A 17,414-nucleotide genomic window follows, 5' to 3' on the forward strand; every position below is an offset into this window, starting at 1 on the left:
ACAAAAAATAATCTTATATTTCGTTCTTCTTCTTCTTCTTTCCTTTGTTGTTGTTGTGTTGTTGTTGTTGTTGTTGTTGTTGTTGTTGTTGTTGTTGATGATGATGGTGCTGCTGAAGTAGTAAGAGTAATAGTACATAGGTTGCCTGCCATCTTCAGTCACACGGAAGTAAACAGTAAACATTTGAGATGAATGATCATATGCACGTGAGTCGGTCTCACATCTACGCGCCCAACACTAGCACAGAAACGTCAGATTAGTCACATTAATGCCACAGAAAGACCGAAAGCACGGCAATTGAGCGTGTCTCGCCGAATCACCCATGACTTGCAGGCTTGTGGAGACACAGTGCACAGGCGTAGTAGTCACCAATAGAACTTATTGCTGTGTGTGTGTGTGTGTGTGTGTGTGTGTGTGTGTGTGTGTGGGTGTGTGGGTGGGTGGGTGGGTGCGGGAGTGGGTGTGTATGTGGGTGAGTAGGTGATGCCAACGACGACGACAACAGCAACAATAATGATACTGGTGATAGTGATTCTAACCCATTGCGTACGATTAAAGGAACAAAGAGGAGGGCCTTTTTTATGCAAGATGGGAAGTTGGCCAACGGCAACAAGAAGTAAAAAAAAAAAAAAAAAAAGGCCAATTGGATCGCCAATTCCCCTAAAGATAACAAGAGTTATCCAAAAGTCTTGAAACCTCCCTCTTAACAGAAGTCAAATTGTAGGAAGATGGAAATACAGGAGCAGGTAGGGAGTTCCAGAGTTTATCAGAGGAAGGTATGAATGATTGAGAATGCTGGTTAACTCTTGCATTAGTTAGTTGGACAGAATAGGGGTGAGAGGAAGAAGAAAGCCTTGTGCAGCGAGGCCGCAGGAGGAGGGGAGGCATGCAGTTAGCAAGATCAAAAGAGAAATTAGTATGAAAATAGTGAAAAAAAAAAAAAAATAGCAAGAGATGCAACATTCCGGCGGTGAGAAAGAGGCTGAAGACAGTCAGTTAGAGGAGGGGAGTTGATAAGACGAAAAGCTTTTGATTCCAGCCTATCTAACAAAACTGTGTTAGTGGAACCGTCCCAAACATGCGAAGAGTACTACATATAAGGACTGATAAGGCCCTTGTACAGAGTTAGCAGTTGGAGGGGTGAGAAAAACTGACGGATACGCCACAGAACGCATAACTTCATAGAAGCTGCTTTAGAAAGAGATGGGATGTGAAGTTTCCAGCTTAGATTATTAGTAAAGGAAAGACCGAGGATATTCAGTGTAGAAGCGGAAGACAGTTGAATGTCACTGAAGAAGAGGGGATAGTTGTCTGGAAGGTTGTGTTGAGTTGATAGATGGAGGAATTGAGTTTTTGAGGCATTGAACACTACTAAGTTTTCTCTGCCTCAATCAGAAATCTTAGAAAGATCAGAAGTCAGGTATTCTGTGGCGTCACCTGTGTGATCTTTTGATTTCCTGAAGGGTTGGTCGTCTCTGAAAAGACATGGAAAAGTGTAGGGTGATATCATCAACGTGGGAGTGGATAGGGCAAGAAGTTTGGTTAAGAAGAGCATTAATGAATAATAGAAAGAGAGTGGGTGACAGGACATGCAGAACCTTGATGAACACCACTGTAAATAGATTTAAGAGAAGAACAGTGGCCATCTACCACGGCTGCAATAGAACGGTCGGAAGGAAACTTGAGATAAAGTTACAGAGAGAAAAATAGAAACTGTAGGAGGGCAGTTCTGAAATCAAAGCTTTGTGCCAAACTCTATCAAAAGTTTTCGATATGTTTAACGTAACAACAAAAGTTTCACCGAAATCTCTAAAAGAGGATGACCAAGACTCAGTAAGGAATACCAGAAGATCACCAGTAGAACGGCCTTGACGGTAGCTATACTGGCGATCGGAGAGAAGATTGTGAAGTGACAGATGTTTTAGAATTTTCCTATTGAGGATAGATTTAAAAACTTCAGACAAGCAAGAAATTAAAGCTAAAGGGCCGTAGTCTGAGAGATTAGAACGGTCACCCTTTTTAGAAGCAGGCCTGAATGTAGGCAAACTTCCACCATGAAGGAAAGGTAGAAGTCGATAGACATAGTTGAAAGAGTTTGGCCAGGCAAGGTGCAAGCACGGAGGCACAATTCTTGAGAACAATAGGAGGGACCCCATCAAGTTCATAAGCCTTCCGTGGGTCTAGGTCAGCGAAGGCATGGAAAACATCATTACGAAGAACTTTGATTGAAGACATGAAATAATCAGAGAGAAGGGGAGAGGGAGGAAAAAGCCCAGGATCATCCAAGGTGGAGAGGTTAGCAAAGGTTTGAGAGAAGAGTTCAACTTTAGAGACAGATGAGATGGCAGTGGTGGCATCAAGATGAAATAAAGGAGGGAAAGATAAAGAAGCAAAGTTATTAGAGATGCTTTTCACCAGATGCCAGAAGTCATGAGGCAAGTTAGAGTTTGAAAGGTTTTGACATTTTCTATTTATGAAGGAGTGTTTGGTAAGTTGAAGAACAGACTTGGCATGATTCTGGCCAGAAATATAAAGTGCATGATATTCAAGAGATGGAAGGCTCAAGTACCTTTTGTGGGCAACCTCTCTATCATGTATAGCACGAGAACAGACTGTGTTAAGCCACGGTTTAGAAGGTTAAGATTGAGAAAAACGTGAGGAATGTACGCCTCCATGCCAGACACTATCACCTCTGTTATGCATTCAGCACAGACGAGTCTCGACACGGAAACAGTAACCATTTCAGAGAAAATCAGCATAATATCTCCTCAGGTCCCCCAACTGGTAGAGGCAAAACGCCAGAGGTACCTCAGCTTTGGGGAATCCTGAAGAGGGATTGGAGAAATAGAACAAAATAAAGATATAAAGTTTTGATCGGAGGAGCTCAACGGAGAAGATAGGGTGACAGCATAAGTAGATGGATTAGAGGTAAGGAGAAGTTCAAGAATGTTGGGTGTATCTTCAAGTCAGTTCGAAATATGAGTAGGGTGTTGCACCAGTTACTCTAGGTCATGGAGGATAGCAAAGTTGAAGGCTAGTTCACCAGGATGGTCAGTGAAGGGGTAGAAAAAAGCCAAAGCTAGTGGTGAACATTGAAATTTCCAGGTATTGTGATCTCCGTGAAAGGATAGAGGGATAGAATGTGCTCCACTTTGGAAGTTATATAATCAAAGAATTTATTATAATCAGAGAAGTTAGGTGAGAGATAGACAGCACAAATAAATTTAGTTAGAGAGTGACTATTGAGTCTAAGCCAGATGGTGGAAAACTTGGAAAATTCAAAAGCGTAGGCACGAGAGCAAGTTAAGTCGTTGCCTACATAGACGCAACATCCAACTTTTGTAACGAAAATGAGGATAGATAAAGTAGGAGGGAACAGAAAAGGAGCTACTGTCAGTTGCCTCAGACAGCTGTGTTTCGGTGAGGTAAAGATGATGTTTAGCAGAGAAGAGGTGGTGTTCGATAGATTGAAAATTAGATCTAAGACCGGGAATGTTGCAGAAGTTAATGAAAAAAAGTTGAGGGAGGTGTCAAGACTGAAGAGCAGTCCGACCTGGGGACATTTATGGTTTCCTCCCCAGAAGGGGACTCCGAGGATGGATTAGGAATCGCCAATTTTTTTTAAATCTGAGGGAAGGAAGTGTGTGTAGTAAGTGCATGCATTTTTGTGAGATGGAGGAGAGTTGTCTTTAGAGGGCTGGCTGTGACTGCCCCCCCTTGAGTTGTGAGACACAAAGGGAAACGCTCAGCGAGAACACAACTAGCCTTAACCCGTACAGCGTCATAGACGTACGAGATACGTCGGCTACTCTGAGCGAACCGGGCGTCAGAGACGTATGAGATACGTCGGCGAGCTTTCTCGTGTTTTCGGAGGTATTGCGTCCTCAAAACGTACCATTATACTGCCATCATGCACTGTAGACATTGCTCATGCTGCCTCCTCGTCCCTGCTAACATGAATGCTTCCTGTATTTATTTATTACAATTCTGAACTTTAGCAGTTTCTGCTGCCTTCAGCTAGGTGTAGCGGAAAACTGACGCCTCAACTCCGCTAATATGAACAAAGCGTAATTTCCATTACTTACTCTTACCATTTCAGATGTTTTTGGTAACTGTTATATTGTGGTAGTGAAAACTTTGTATGACATAAATAAGAATTTTCCAATCGCTTTGTTATAAGGAAAAACAAGTACATATTACTCGGAAAATATTTGCACCGTGAAAGGCAACACTCCCTCGCGATATCTCGTGTCTATTTTTAGCCACAAACACTCCCAAACAGCAAAACATGACATGTTGTTTTTCTTTCAACTCAGGAACGATATTATGCATGTGTCCAACTCGGGGATCGACGGGTGAGAAACGAAGAAGCGAATAAACTAGTCACATAAGGCTTTGCTAAGTCGTTAACCTTAGCACAAAATATCTCGCACCAATTTATGCCACTTCCAGTCAGTTCTGGGAGGAATGACTGTCATTTTCATTTGTTTCACATCATTTAAGAGTGGTTTAGCAAAAAAAAAAAAAAAAAAAAAAAAAATCCATGATGTGGCCAGCACTGGCGAAATCACAAAGTCTCAAATCTGCTGACGCTGTACGGGTTAATGGTAGGTTCATAGCAACCCCTGAACTGATCCAGATCAGAATTGGTCCGGAACAGAACTAGAGCTATTCGACCTCGCTGGGAGTAAATTATCGTTTCGGTAGGTGTCTACTACCTCCTATGGCAATGCAGTGCGTCCAGGCGACACTCTTCTTCAGCTTTCTGGAGGATTACTTTCATTATATCAATATTCAGGAAAGTGATTGTGTACGTAAATGTAACATATGTGTGAATTAACACAGTATGGATACTGGCGTACTTTGCGGGTGTGGATGCAAATATCAGTCACAGAAAGATAAGGCGGATGTGCAGACGAATATGAAACTGATACTTTGTGAATTGCGGTGCACATACAAGTCTTTCCAGGATAACTATTTCATGTAATTATCGACTTTTTCAATCAAGTGCCACTTTCGTTGCATGAAATTAAGATTGGTTTAATTGCAATTTCGATGATACAATATCACAAAGTAATAAGAAACGCTTGATATATGCTGTTCCTGTCTCAACCCCTTCATTTTTTTTCTCTCAGTAGTTCTTATATATGTCCATCCCATCCTCTTCGTCTGTGTTAAGGATGTGAATACGGATGTACAATGGAGCACGTTTATATGGCTGCAAACGCAAATGCGGATGGAAACTTTTAATTGACGCCCTGTACATGTGGATGCAGATGTCTCATATGTTTTATACAGCAAATGTATCATTGACAAACATGATGCGAAACGGTTGAAAAAAAAAAAATTATATTTTGATCTCTTGGGCCGAAAATAAAGGTCGAAACCTAAAATTACAGATTCGTTCTTAGAAACAAACATGAACATTTCAAGAGGAGCCACACAAGTATGGAAGAAGACTGACCTATACACACCATTAGCTCTGGGGAGATCATCGGTCCATAACGCGTAATAGCGACGCTTGACGACGATGATTACCATTAAGTGACTCTGAGCGGTCAGGTAAACAGCAATCAGCTAACATTATCGGTGTCATAAGGTTGCCAAACTGTAACTACCCTTATCCAGATATGCTATGAGTTAGGAAGGAATGGAAAGGTTTCATCCAGGATTAGCCTCGTCCTGCTGTGGCAGGGCAGGTTGTATTTTTTTTTTTTTTCTTTATATGTAGGAGGGTCACTGGCCGAAGACATCAAAAGTTTTGAAGACAAGGCCCACTTGAGTACTAGTTCCCATTGAGATACCAAATACGTAGAAAAATAAAATAATGTAGGACAAGTGCTATTTTGAAACTTCCATCTCGGAGGAGTTAAAGTTATATGAAGGAGGAAATACACAAGCAGGCAGGATGTTCCATAGTTTACTAAAGAAAGAGATTTATGAATAAGAATACTGGATAAATCTTGCATAAGAGAGATGGACAGTAAAAGGATGAGAGAAAGTAGAAAATTTTGTGTCACGATGTTGCAAGAGGAGGGGAGGCATGCAGTTAACAAGGTAAGAAGAACAGTTGATATGAAAATAACGGTAGAAGATAGCAAGAAATGCAGCTTTGTGGATACAGGAAAAAGACTGAATATGGTCAGTTAGAAGAGAGGAATCGATAAGACGGGATGCTTTTGATTTTTGAAAGAAACATTGTAACTTTTTTTTCTCTATACAAGTGAATACAACAAATGTTTTTTTTTTTTTTTTTTTTTTTTAGAATAGTTGAACGATTAAACGTAACAGTAGAATAGAATAGATTGGCACAGTAAATGTGTATATGAGTGAAATATGTGCACTTACTCATCACTCACAAGAAAAAAGAAGATAGATAAGTGTTAGCTAAAGTCAGGCAGGAATGACTATGTAAATCATCAACAAGTTTTCGAGTAAGAGGCGTCCAGAGAACATTAACATGCGTCTCAGCATTATTGGTAACCTGGCACCGCATTGACCCGCCTTCATGCCAATAACGAAATTCACACTAGGCTCCTTTATTACTCTTTCAAATCATGATAACCAGAGAGAGAGAGAGAGAGAGAGAGAGAGAGAGAGAGAGAGAGAGAGAGTAACATAATACGAAATACTGATGACAGGCATGATATCTAGAAAAAAAAAAAAATGCATAAAAATGCGAAAGAGACAAAGTAGTGACCAAGTAAATATAGAAAACAAAATATTTGAGTGCGTGAAGCAAATGATAAGTTTAGATAAAGATAAAGGACGTACCTGAAATAAAAACTTAATTCACGAGACAGTCGACCATTCTGAAAGTGCAAGTAACATCGGCTTCTTATTATTTTTGTACTGATATTGTGTTGGCAGAATATTAATTAAACCACCAATAAAATCATGAAAATACTCTGATATTGTGTTGGCAGAATATTAATTAAACCACCAATAAAATCATGAAAATACTCTTAAGTATTCTTTAGTAACATCCAGTGTAGCTTCTTATAAGTAGTTAAGATATTATACTGTAGCGTTTGAGAATGCACGCCTCTCTGAAACTATATAAGCTCCTGTGAAGTGAAGTTTGTCAACCTCGTGTCCAGTGTCACTAACTTTCTGGAAATAGTATTAACAAATTTCACGACACAAGCTTATTTTCAGAGGAGAGTGTATTTTCAAACAGTACAATATCTAGACTACGTATACTTATAAGAGATAGTGGATGGTACTAAGGAATTTTTATGTGTTTTCATTAATCTTGTGGTGGTTTAATGAATATAAATAGAAAAAAAATAGTAATTAATAGTAATCAATCATCCCTGTTGGCTTTGTATATAATTCTCAAATAGAAGAAGAGTCCAAAGCCCTTCAAAGTATAGCTAAACTACATTGTGCTGTATAGCAATCTGTGTAAGGTATATGTGGAGAGAGAGAGAGAGAGAGAGAGAGAGAGAGAGAGAGAGAGAGAGAGAGAGAGAGAGAGAGAGTACAAGCCACATGAAGTTGATATTATATAAAGAACGAGGTTACGAAAGAGTGACTGAAACGGGCGTGCGCGGCGTCGGGTGAAGCGAGCGAGCGCGGCAAGGTGTGGCGAGGGTCAGCGGGTGGATGGCAGTCACGGAAGGAGCACCGGTGTAACTCCATCAGTCAGAAGACGACGGGCTGCTCCTGTGTCACGCCGCTTAGGCTCACCAAACATTGTGTCATTCCTCCCTCGCCGTCTGAAGCACCGCCTCCCGGGATACGCTGCACACGCACACACACCAGGCTGCCAGCTTTGCACACGCAAGGTTCATGTTGCTCTTGTTAATTTTGTGTTACTTTTACCACAAAAAAAGCAAATGCTCACGAATACTATCAACTTTATTTTACCGTGCTGTGTTTTTGTTTTACACGGTGAAATAGCTTGTAATGCGAATCGAGGATGTGTGTGTGTGTGTGTTCCCATGGTGTTTCGATAGCACTGTTCGAACATCTGGAGCATGATTTGAGTAGCAGAGAGAGAGAGAGAGAGAGAGAGAGAGCACTACCACCGTATGAGTGATTTTAGTTTTGTGTACTTCGCTGCAGGTGTCCTGTGTCTGAGGCGGGAACACAACGTGTGGGTGAGTAAGAGGTGATTGTGGAAAAATGTTCATTACAATTATATAGGTTTGGAAGAAATTAGTCGATAATTAAGGCGTCAGATTTATACTGGACCTTTACCCTGTTATGCGTACGGTGGTGCGGAGTGTAGATGACAGAAGGAATGTTCAACTAATAGCACAGCGCAGAGAACGAAACCACGTAGTGTCAATAAAAAACCTATTGATAATACGTAAAATCTTTGGGAGAAAAACCTTAGTGATGTGTGTGCTGATAGGTGGAACAGAAGTAGATAGGTAGATAAATAAACATATACAGGGTGTGTCGCTGTAACCTGTAATATCAAGATAATGTGTACAATGCAAACATCTAAATACCTACAAAAACTATTCAAAGACGAGATTATTATATTTGTTGGTTTATAAATGAAAAGAATGTAGCCTACATTAAACATAACACAGCGTTATTTTATTACACCGTTTTATTGGTACTTGGAAACTCACCACAGCTGGCCAGAGTCTCGTCGCGATGAGTTCCCGCAATTGTAAATTAATGTCGAGGCTCACAAGCCTCCTGTCATGTGTTCCTGTGTTCTTTAATATTCAAGGCTCACAAGCCTCTTGTCATGATGTGCTCATGCATCCAGTAAATGTCACAATTAAGACATTATTTAAGTTTTCTAACATTATTAAATTTTGTTCATGACAAGAGGCTTGTGAGCCTTGAATATCAAAGGACGCAGGAACACATGACAGGAAGCTTGTGGGCCTTGACATTATTTTACAAGCGCTGGAACTCACCACGACGAGACTCTGGCCAGCTGTGGTGAGTTGCCAAGTACGAATAAAACGGTGTAATAAAATAACGCTGTGTTATGTTTAATGTAGGCTACATTCTTTTCATTTATAAACCAACAAAAATAATAATCTCATCTTTGAATAGTTTTTGTAGGTATTTAGGTGTTTGCATTGTACACATTACCTTGATATTACAGGTTACAGCGACACACGGCGGGGTCCTAATGCTGCTGCTGATGATGATTCTCTTCCTCCATTCTGCCCAAGCGGTTCCCGCAACACACGTCACCGCTCTATTTTCACCTTCAATTTTTAACTAAATAAAACAAAAAACAGCATATGTTAATAGAGTATTTTTTTTTTAATCAGATCCACTTGAACTATCATATCCCTGCGTATGTATCTTAATTATTTTTATTATAATTTTTATGATTATTATTATTATTATTATTATTATTATTATTATTATTATTATCATCATTATTATTATCATTATTATTATTATTATTATTATTATTATTATTATTATTATTAATTTGATCATTATTAGTATTATTATTATTATTATTATTATTATTGTTATTGTTGTTGTTGTTGTTGTTGTTGTTATTGTTCTTTTCTTTGTTCATATTATCTTATTATTTTTATTATTATTATTATTATTATTATTATTATTATTATTATTATTATTATTATTATTATCATTGTTATCATTATTATTATCACTATCATCATTATTATTATCATTATTATCATTATTGTTATTGTTTTTAATAGTCGTAGTAGTACTAGTAGTAGTAGTAGTAGTAGTAGTAGTAGTAGTAGTTGTTGTAATAGTAGTAGTAGTAGTTGTTGTAATAGTAGTAGTAGTAGTTGTTGTAATAGTAATAGTAGTAGTTGTTGTAATAGTAGTAGTAGTAGTTGTTGTAATAGTTGTAGTAGTAGCAGTTGTAGTAGCAGTAGTAGTAACAGTTGTAGTAGTAGTAGTAGTAGTAGTAGTAGTAGTAGAAGTAGGAGGTAGTAGACACCTACCGAAACAATAACTTACTCCCAGTGAGATCTAATAGCACTACCTCAGGGGGTGCTGTGAACCTTCCATTAAAGCTGGTTGTGATCTCGCTGAATGTTTCCCTTTGTGTCTCACAACTCAAGGAGGCAGTCACAGCCTACCCTCTAATGATAATTCTCCTTCTCCACACAAAACTACATGCACTTACCACACATACACCCTTCACTCCAAATCAAAATTTAATAAAAAAATGGGACCCGAAATAAACAACGCCTTGGAGTCCACTTCTGGGGAGGGGACCAAAAATGTTCCCAGGTCTGACACCTCTCCTGTTGATGACACCAAATGCCTTGACACCTCCCTCAACTTCTACATTAACTTCTGCAACTTTCGCGGTCTTAGATCTAATTTTCAATCTGTGGAACACCACCTCTTCTCTACTAAACCTCATCTTCTTTTCCTCACCAAAACACAGCTGTCTGAAGCAACTGACAGGAGCCCCTTCTCTGTTCCCTCCTACTTTCTCTATGCGCGCAACGACCTAATTTGCTCTCGTGCCCACGCTCTTGAGTCTTCCGAATTTTCCACCATCTGGCTACGACTTAACAGTCACTCTCAAACTAAATTCATCTGTGTTGTTTATCTCTCCCCTAACTCTTCTGACTATAGTAAATTCTTCGACTACTTAACTTCTAAAGTGGAGCACATTCTGTCCCTCTACCCTTTCGCTGAGATTTCCATTCTTGGAGATTTCAATGTTCACCACCAGCTTTGGCTTTCCTCTCCCTTCACTGACCACCCTGGTGAACTAGCCTTCAACTTTGCTATCCTCCATGACCTAGAGCAACTGGTGCAACACCCTACTCGTATTCCTGACCGTCTTGGAGACACGCCCAACATTCTTGATCTCTTCCTCACCTCTAACCCTTCTGCTTATGCTGTCACCCTTTCATCTCCGTTGGGCTCCTCCGATCACAATCTCATTTCTGTATCTTGTCCTATTTTCCTAATCCCTCCGCAGGATCCTCCAAAGCGAAAGTGCCTCTGGCGTTTTGCCTTTGCCAGTTGGGGGGACCTGAGGAGGTATTATGCTGATTTTCCCTGGAATGATTATTGCTTCCGTGTCAGAGACCCATCTCTTTGTGCTGAACGCATAACAGAAGTGTTAGTATCTGGCATGGAGGCGTACATTCCTCATTCTTTTTCTCAACCTAAACCTTCTAAACCTTGGTTTAACTCAGCCTGTTCTCATGCTATACATGATAGAGAGGTTGCCCACAAAAGGTACTTGAGCCTTCCATCTCCTGAATCTCATGCACTTTATATCTCTCTCTGCCCGGAATCATGCCAAGTCTGTTCTTCAACTTGCCAAACACTCTTTCATAAATAGGAAATGTCAAAATCTTTCAAACTCAAACTCTCCTCGTGACTTCTGGCATCTAGCCAAAAACATCTCAAATAACTTCACTTCTTCATCTTTCCTCCTTTATTTCATCCTGATGGCACCACTGCCATCTCTTCTGTCTCTAAAGCTGAACTCTTTTCTCAAACCTTTGCTCACAACTCCACCTTGGACGATTCTGGGCTTGTCCCTCCTCTCCTCCTCCTCTGACTATTTCATGTCTACAATCAAAATTCTTCGTAATGATGTTTTCCATGCCCTTGCTGGCCTAAACCCTCGGAAGGCTTATGGACCTGATGGGGTCCCTCCTATTGTTCTCAAAAACTGTGCTTCTGTGCTTGCACCTTGCCTGGCCAAACTCTTCCAACTTTGTCTATCGACTTCTACCTTTCCTTCCTGCTGGAAGTTCGCCTACATTCAGCCTGTTCCTAAAAGGGTGACCGTTCTAACCCCTCAAACTACCGTCCTATAGCTTTAATCTCTTGCTTGTCTAAAGTTTTTGAATCTATCCTGAATAGGAAGATTCTCAAACATCTGTCACTTCACAATCTTCTGTCTGATCGCCAGTATGGCTTCCGTCAAGGTCGCTCTACTGGTGATCTTCTGGCTTTCCTTACTGAGTCTTGGTCATCCTCTTTTAGAGATTTCGGTGAAACTTTTGCTGTTGCGTTAGACATATCAAAAGCTTTTGATAGAGTCTGGCATAAAGCTTTGATTTCAAAACTGCCCTCCTACGGCTTCTATCCTTCTCTCTGCAACTTTATCTCAAGTTTCCTTTCCGACCGCTCTATTGCTGCTGTGGTAGACGGCTACTGTTCTTCTCCTAAACCTATTAATAGTGGTGTTCCTCAGGGTTCTGTCCTGTCACCCACTCTCTTTCTATTATTCATTAATGACCTTCTTAACCAAACTTCTTGCCCTATCCACTCCTACGCTGATGATACCACCCTACATCTTTCCACGTTCTTTCAGAGACGTCCAACCCTTCAGGAAATCAACAGATCACGCGGGGACGCCACGGAACGCCTGACTTCCGATCTTTCTAAGATTTCCGATTGGGGCAGAGAAAATCTAGTAGTTTTCAATGCCTCAAAACTCAATTCCTCCATCTATCAACTCGACACAACCTTCCAGACAACTATCCCCTCTTCTTCAATGACACTCAACTGTCTCCCTCTTCCACAATGAATATCCTCGGTCTGTCCTTTGCTCATAATCTTAACTGGAAACTTCACATCTCATCTCTTGCTAAAACAGCTTCTATGAAGTTAGGTGTTCTGAGGCGTCTCCGACAGTTTTCTCGCCCTCCAACTGCTTACTCTGTATAAGGGCCTTATCCGTCCCTGTATGGAGTACTCTTCGCATGTTTGGGGGGGTTCCAGTCACACAGCTTTGCTTGATAGGGTGGAATCGAAAGCTCTTCGTCTCATCAACTCCCCTCCTCTGACTAACTGTCTTCAGTCTCTTTCTCACCGCCGAAATGTTGCATCCCTTTCTATATTTTATCGCTATTTTCATGGTAACTGTTCTACTGATCTTGCTAACTGCATGCCTCCCCTCCTGCGGCCACGCTGCACAAGGCTTTCTTCTTCCTCTCATCCCTATTCTGTCCAACTCTCTAATGCAAGAGTTAACCAGTACGCTCAATCATTCATCCCTTTCACTGGTAAACTCTGGAACTCCCTCCCTGCATCTGTATTTCCAAATTCCTACAACTTGTCTTCTTTTAAGAGGGAGGTATCGAGGCATTTGCTCCCCTAATTCTGGCTGACGGTTTTGGCACTTTTGCACTTTTGGAGAGCCAGCACTCAAGTGGGCCTTTTTAACTTTCTTTTTTTGCCCTTGGCTGGCCCTCTTCCTACGTAAAAAAAAAAAAGGCAGTAGTAGTAGTAGTAGTAGTAGTTATGGTAGTAGTAGTAGTAGTAGTAGTAGTAGTAGTAGAAGGTAGTAGTAGTGGTTATGGTGGTAGTAGTAGTAGTAGTAATGGTGGTAGTGGTAGTAATGGTGGTAGTAGTAGTAGTAGTAGTAGTAGTAGTAGTAGTAGTAGTAGTAGTAGTAACAGTAGCAGTGCTGTGGTTTAGCAGTAGCAGTGGCGATGGTGATGGTAGTAGTAGTAGTAGTAATGGTGGTGGTGGTGGTTGTAGTAGTGGTAGTAGTAGTAGTGGTAGTGGTATTATTATTATTATTAGTAGTAGTAGTAGTAGTAGTAGTAGTAGTAGTAGTAGTAGTAGTAGTAGTAGTAGTAGTAGTAGTAGTAGTAGCAGTAGTAGTAGTAGTAGTAGTAGTAGTAAAAGTACTGTAGTAATAGTAGTAGTAGTAGCAGTAGCAATGGTGGTAGTAGAAGCAGTAGTAGTAGGAATAGTAGTAGTAGTAATAGTAGTAGTAGTAGTAGTATTAGTAGTAACAGTAGTAGTAGTAGTAGCATTTTCATTTTTTATTATTATAATCATTACTATCATTGTTATTGTTTTATTGATGTTATGATTCTTTTATTCTTTTCATTTATTTATTTTATTTTTTTCTATTCAGTTGTTTTCACTTTTGACTGTCGGCAGTTTTCACTCTCAGCCAATGAAGTGTTCCTTGATGTGCCATAGTTGTTTACCTCTCAGTGGTTAGATAATCAGTGGATCGAATCTTACTTTCTTTTGTCTTTTTAGAATATCCTTTTCGTAGGAAAAATAAACAAATAAACAGATAAATGTGTAAATAAAATAGACAAATAAATGAACGAATCAATGAATAAACAAATAAATAAAAAATTGTAATAATAGTGTTACGTAGTAGTAAACTCTGGAATTCCCTACCTACTTCTGTATTTCCATTTTTCTATAATCTGAACTTGTTTTAAGGAGGATGTTTTAAGAGATTTATCCATTGCTTTCGGTTAATTCTCTCTGACCTGCACGGGCACTGGCACCTAAGTGGGCCCTTTTCTTAACTCTTTCTATTGCCCTTCATCATTTTTCCTTTCTTACATAAAAAGTAGTAGTAGTAGTAGTAGTAGTAGTGGTGGTGGTGGTAGTAATACTAGCAGTAGTAAGTGGTAGTAGGTAAATAGATACATTTCTGTTTCGAAGTGCCTCCCGCCATCCTCCCATCACCTCTTCTTCGTCGTCAGCAATACGGAAACTATTACAAAATGGAGAACGGAGATAGCGAGGATGGGGTGCGAGTATCAACGTAAACACATTGGGGAGGAAGTGTAGGAAGAAGGGAGAGCGAAAGGGAGTAGGATGAGGAAGATGGGGATGGGGAGAGGGAGGGAGGGAGGGAGGGAATGAGGGAGTCAGTTTTGAAACAGTGAAACACCCAACATAGCAGTAACGGCGAAAAAATTGTATTCCATCTTTTTATTCCTGCCAGCGTTAGCCTCTTTTCCCAAGGCTGTATATGTGTGTGTGTGTGTGTGTGTGTGTGTGTGTGTGTGTGTGTGTGTGCGTGTGTGTGTGTGTGTCTGTGTGTGTGTGTGTGCGTGTTCGAGCGCGCGTGTAGATTCGGCTTGGTATTCATTTTTAAGAATATATTCATTCATTTGTATTTTTTCGAGATTAGAGAGCAAAGAATGTTATGTTTTTTTTTCCATTAATTAATTTTTCTTTAAGAGAGAGGATTAGCTCTGAGCGGTTTGGTTCATTCTCTCTCTCTCTCTCTCTCTCTCTCTCTCTCTCTCTCTTACTTGATTGAAAATAAAAACTAAACTAGTTTGATGATCATCAGTGATCCGAGTAACATCTTCATTCCCATTCACATTGATAATGATATGACGGTTTAAGTAAAAAGAATAATAGATAAAAAACATTTTTTTCTTTTTTTTGTGTGTCCTGGCTTATACCCCCTGTAGGTAAATTGAAGAGTATTGGAAGCGTTACCAAGCTTCCACCCATTAGTGGCGCAGGCAATTTTGTCTACAGTGGTACTCATATTAGTACGTAGTACCTACATGTTCTGTCACTGTGGATGCATTTACCTAATAATTATTTACTGTGAATATGAATGAATGCACCGTGTCATAAGGATAATGCAGACTTTATCGATATAAACATGCTAACGTCTTTGTGTAGTAAATTACAGTCTGATTACTATTTTTTTTTACGTAAATTTATAATCGCACTTCTACATATGATAAGAATTTCCTTTGTTCATGCAAATGACTGTCATGGTGAGTCATCACAGGGAAGAATATTATAAACATCTTAAACATTTTCCAAATCCTCGCACAGTGTACATCATACATCTGTAAACATGCGCTAAAAGGATTTACCGTATCGTATGATTAATTCCCTGCCACCTGAGGAAGTCCAGGCCACAGTGAATATGACGGTATGATATTTTATCTGCGGTGAAGCCTCCAGGTTTATGCGTGAGTTAGGGACTCATTGCAATGTTGCTGCTTTAAAAGTCTGAAATTGTCCAACAATTTATCCTCATAACTTCACTTCACAAGTTTTCTGAGGGCGCTGATAAAATTTATGTGATCTGTATTGATGCCTGACCTCGGTGGAGGGAAAAAAATTTCAGACATAAGCAGGACTCGAAACTAAGTCTGTGCAGTGACCTGTCCTTCGCCGCCTCCTGGAAGTCGGACACAAGTGTTAAAAGACCTTTGCATTGTCTATTAAATGAATAAATGAATAAATAAATATATCTATATCTATCTATCCATCTATCTAATGTATATATCTATATAGATAGATAAGAAAGTGAGAGTGAATATAAGAGAGAGAGAGAGAGAGAGAGAGAGAGAGAGAGAGAGAGAGAGAGAGAGAGAGAGAGAGAGTGAGAGAGAGTGAGTGTGTTTCACTGTTTGATCTGCTGCAGTCTCTGACGAGACAGCCAGACGTTACCCTACGGAACGAGCTCAGAGCTCATTATTTCCGATCTTCGGATAGGCCTGAGACCAGGCACACACCACACACCGGGACAACAAGGTCACAACTCGATTTACATTCCGTACCTACTCACTGCTAGGTGAACAGGGGCTACACGTGAAAGGAGACACACCCAAATATCTCCACCCAGCCGGGGAATCGAACCCCGGTCCTCTGGCTTGTGAAGCCAGCGCTCTAACCACTGAGCTACCGTGTATGTGTGTGTGTGTGTGTGTGTGTGTGTGTGTGTGTGTGTGTGTGTTTTATTCACCACGGTCGTCTGCTGGTCACACAGCCAACCTTTCCCCTACGGAAAGAGCTCAGAGCTCATATCTTCGGGTAAGACCACATCACCACACACATGGACAACGAGGCCACAGCCCCTCGAGTTACATCCCGTACCTATTTACTGCTAGGTGAACAGGGGCTTCACAATAAGAAGCTCGCCCATTTGCCTCGTCGCGTCTAGGACTCGAACCCCGGCGCTCTCGGTTGTGAGCTGAGTGTGCTAACCCATGTGTGGGCAAACTATGGCGCGCAGGCCGCGGACCGCTAAAGGAATTCATGCGGCCCGACAAATGTTAGTAAATTTGAAAGAGCAAAGTTAATAAACAACGCCAAATAGTATTGTGAGCATTTCATTTTCTTCCCGCAAGTGTGCACGTGCGTGTGAGAGTGGCATTTTCTTTAGAAGCCTGTAATTTTGTATTTTGAATATTAATGATTTTGGGTTAATACAGTATGCGTCCCTTAATGATTGTGATTTTTTTTAATGTGGCACTGATAAGTTTGAACATCCCCTGTGCTAACCACAACACTACGCGGTATGTGTGTGTGTGTGTGTGTGTGTGTGTGTGTGTGTGTGTGTGTGTGTGTGTGTGTGTGTGTGTGTGTGTGTGTGTGCAGTATATGATATAGTCATTTTGTTCACAACCTCAAGTATATGAACCTCACCTACACCCTGCACTGGTAAGCACACTCTTCGACTCCCATGACACACTCCTCCCACCTCACATGCGAGGCAAAGATTGTCTTGACAGCCGTGGTAAGCCCCTGCAGGTGTGCCCGCTCACAAGCGGAGACTACTTATGTGGTGTGGGTTGCCACTTTAACTGCACATACTGTTGGGATCTGATTTTTTTGTGGGTGGTAGGGTTCGGTTGGGTTAGGATAAGATATCTCATCTAACCTGACTTAAAAGTAGCTGACACTTCTTATTTTCGTGTCATCCACGGATTCTTCTCATATTG

At 40.5% G+C, this 17,414-nt stretch overlaps 1 protein-coding gene across 3 annotated transcripts in view; it reads left to right on the top strand.

Annotated features, from left to right (window-relative positions):
• The first annotated feature begins 7,587 nt into the window (after positions 1 to 7,587).
• Positions 7,588 to 17,414, top strand: part of LOC123505448 (opsin, ultraviolet-sensitive-like) — a 163,272-nt gene continuing 153,445 nt past the window's right edge. For 2 of the 3 annotated variants that reach the window (XR_006675136.1, XM_045256738.1), the window contains exon 1: positions 7,588 to 7,790. The gene's annotated coding sequence lies outside the window, so the exon portion shown is untranslated. Of the gene's footprint in view, positions 7,791 to 8,026; positions 8,106 to 17,414 lie in introns of those variants that run through there. The other variant, XR_006675137.1, reaches the window with a different exon arrangement.

The sequence above is a fragment of the Portunus trituberculatus genome, chromosome 18, assembly GCF_017591435.1.
Source record: "Portunus trituberculatus isolate SZX2019 chromosome 18, ASM1759143v1, whole genome shotgun sequence".
Taxonomy (NCBI): Eukaryota; Metazoa; Arthropoda; class Malacostraca; order Decapoda; family Portunidae; genus Portunus; species Portunus trituberculatus.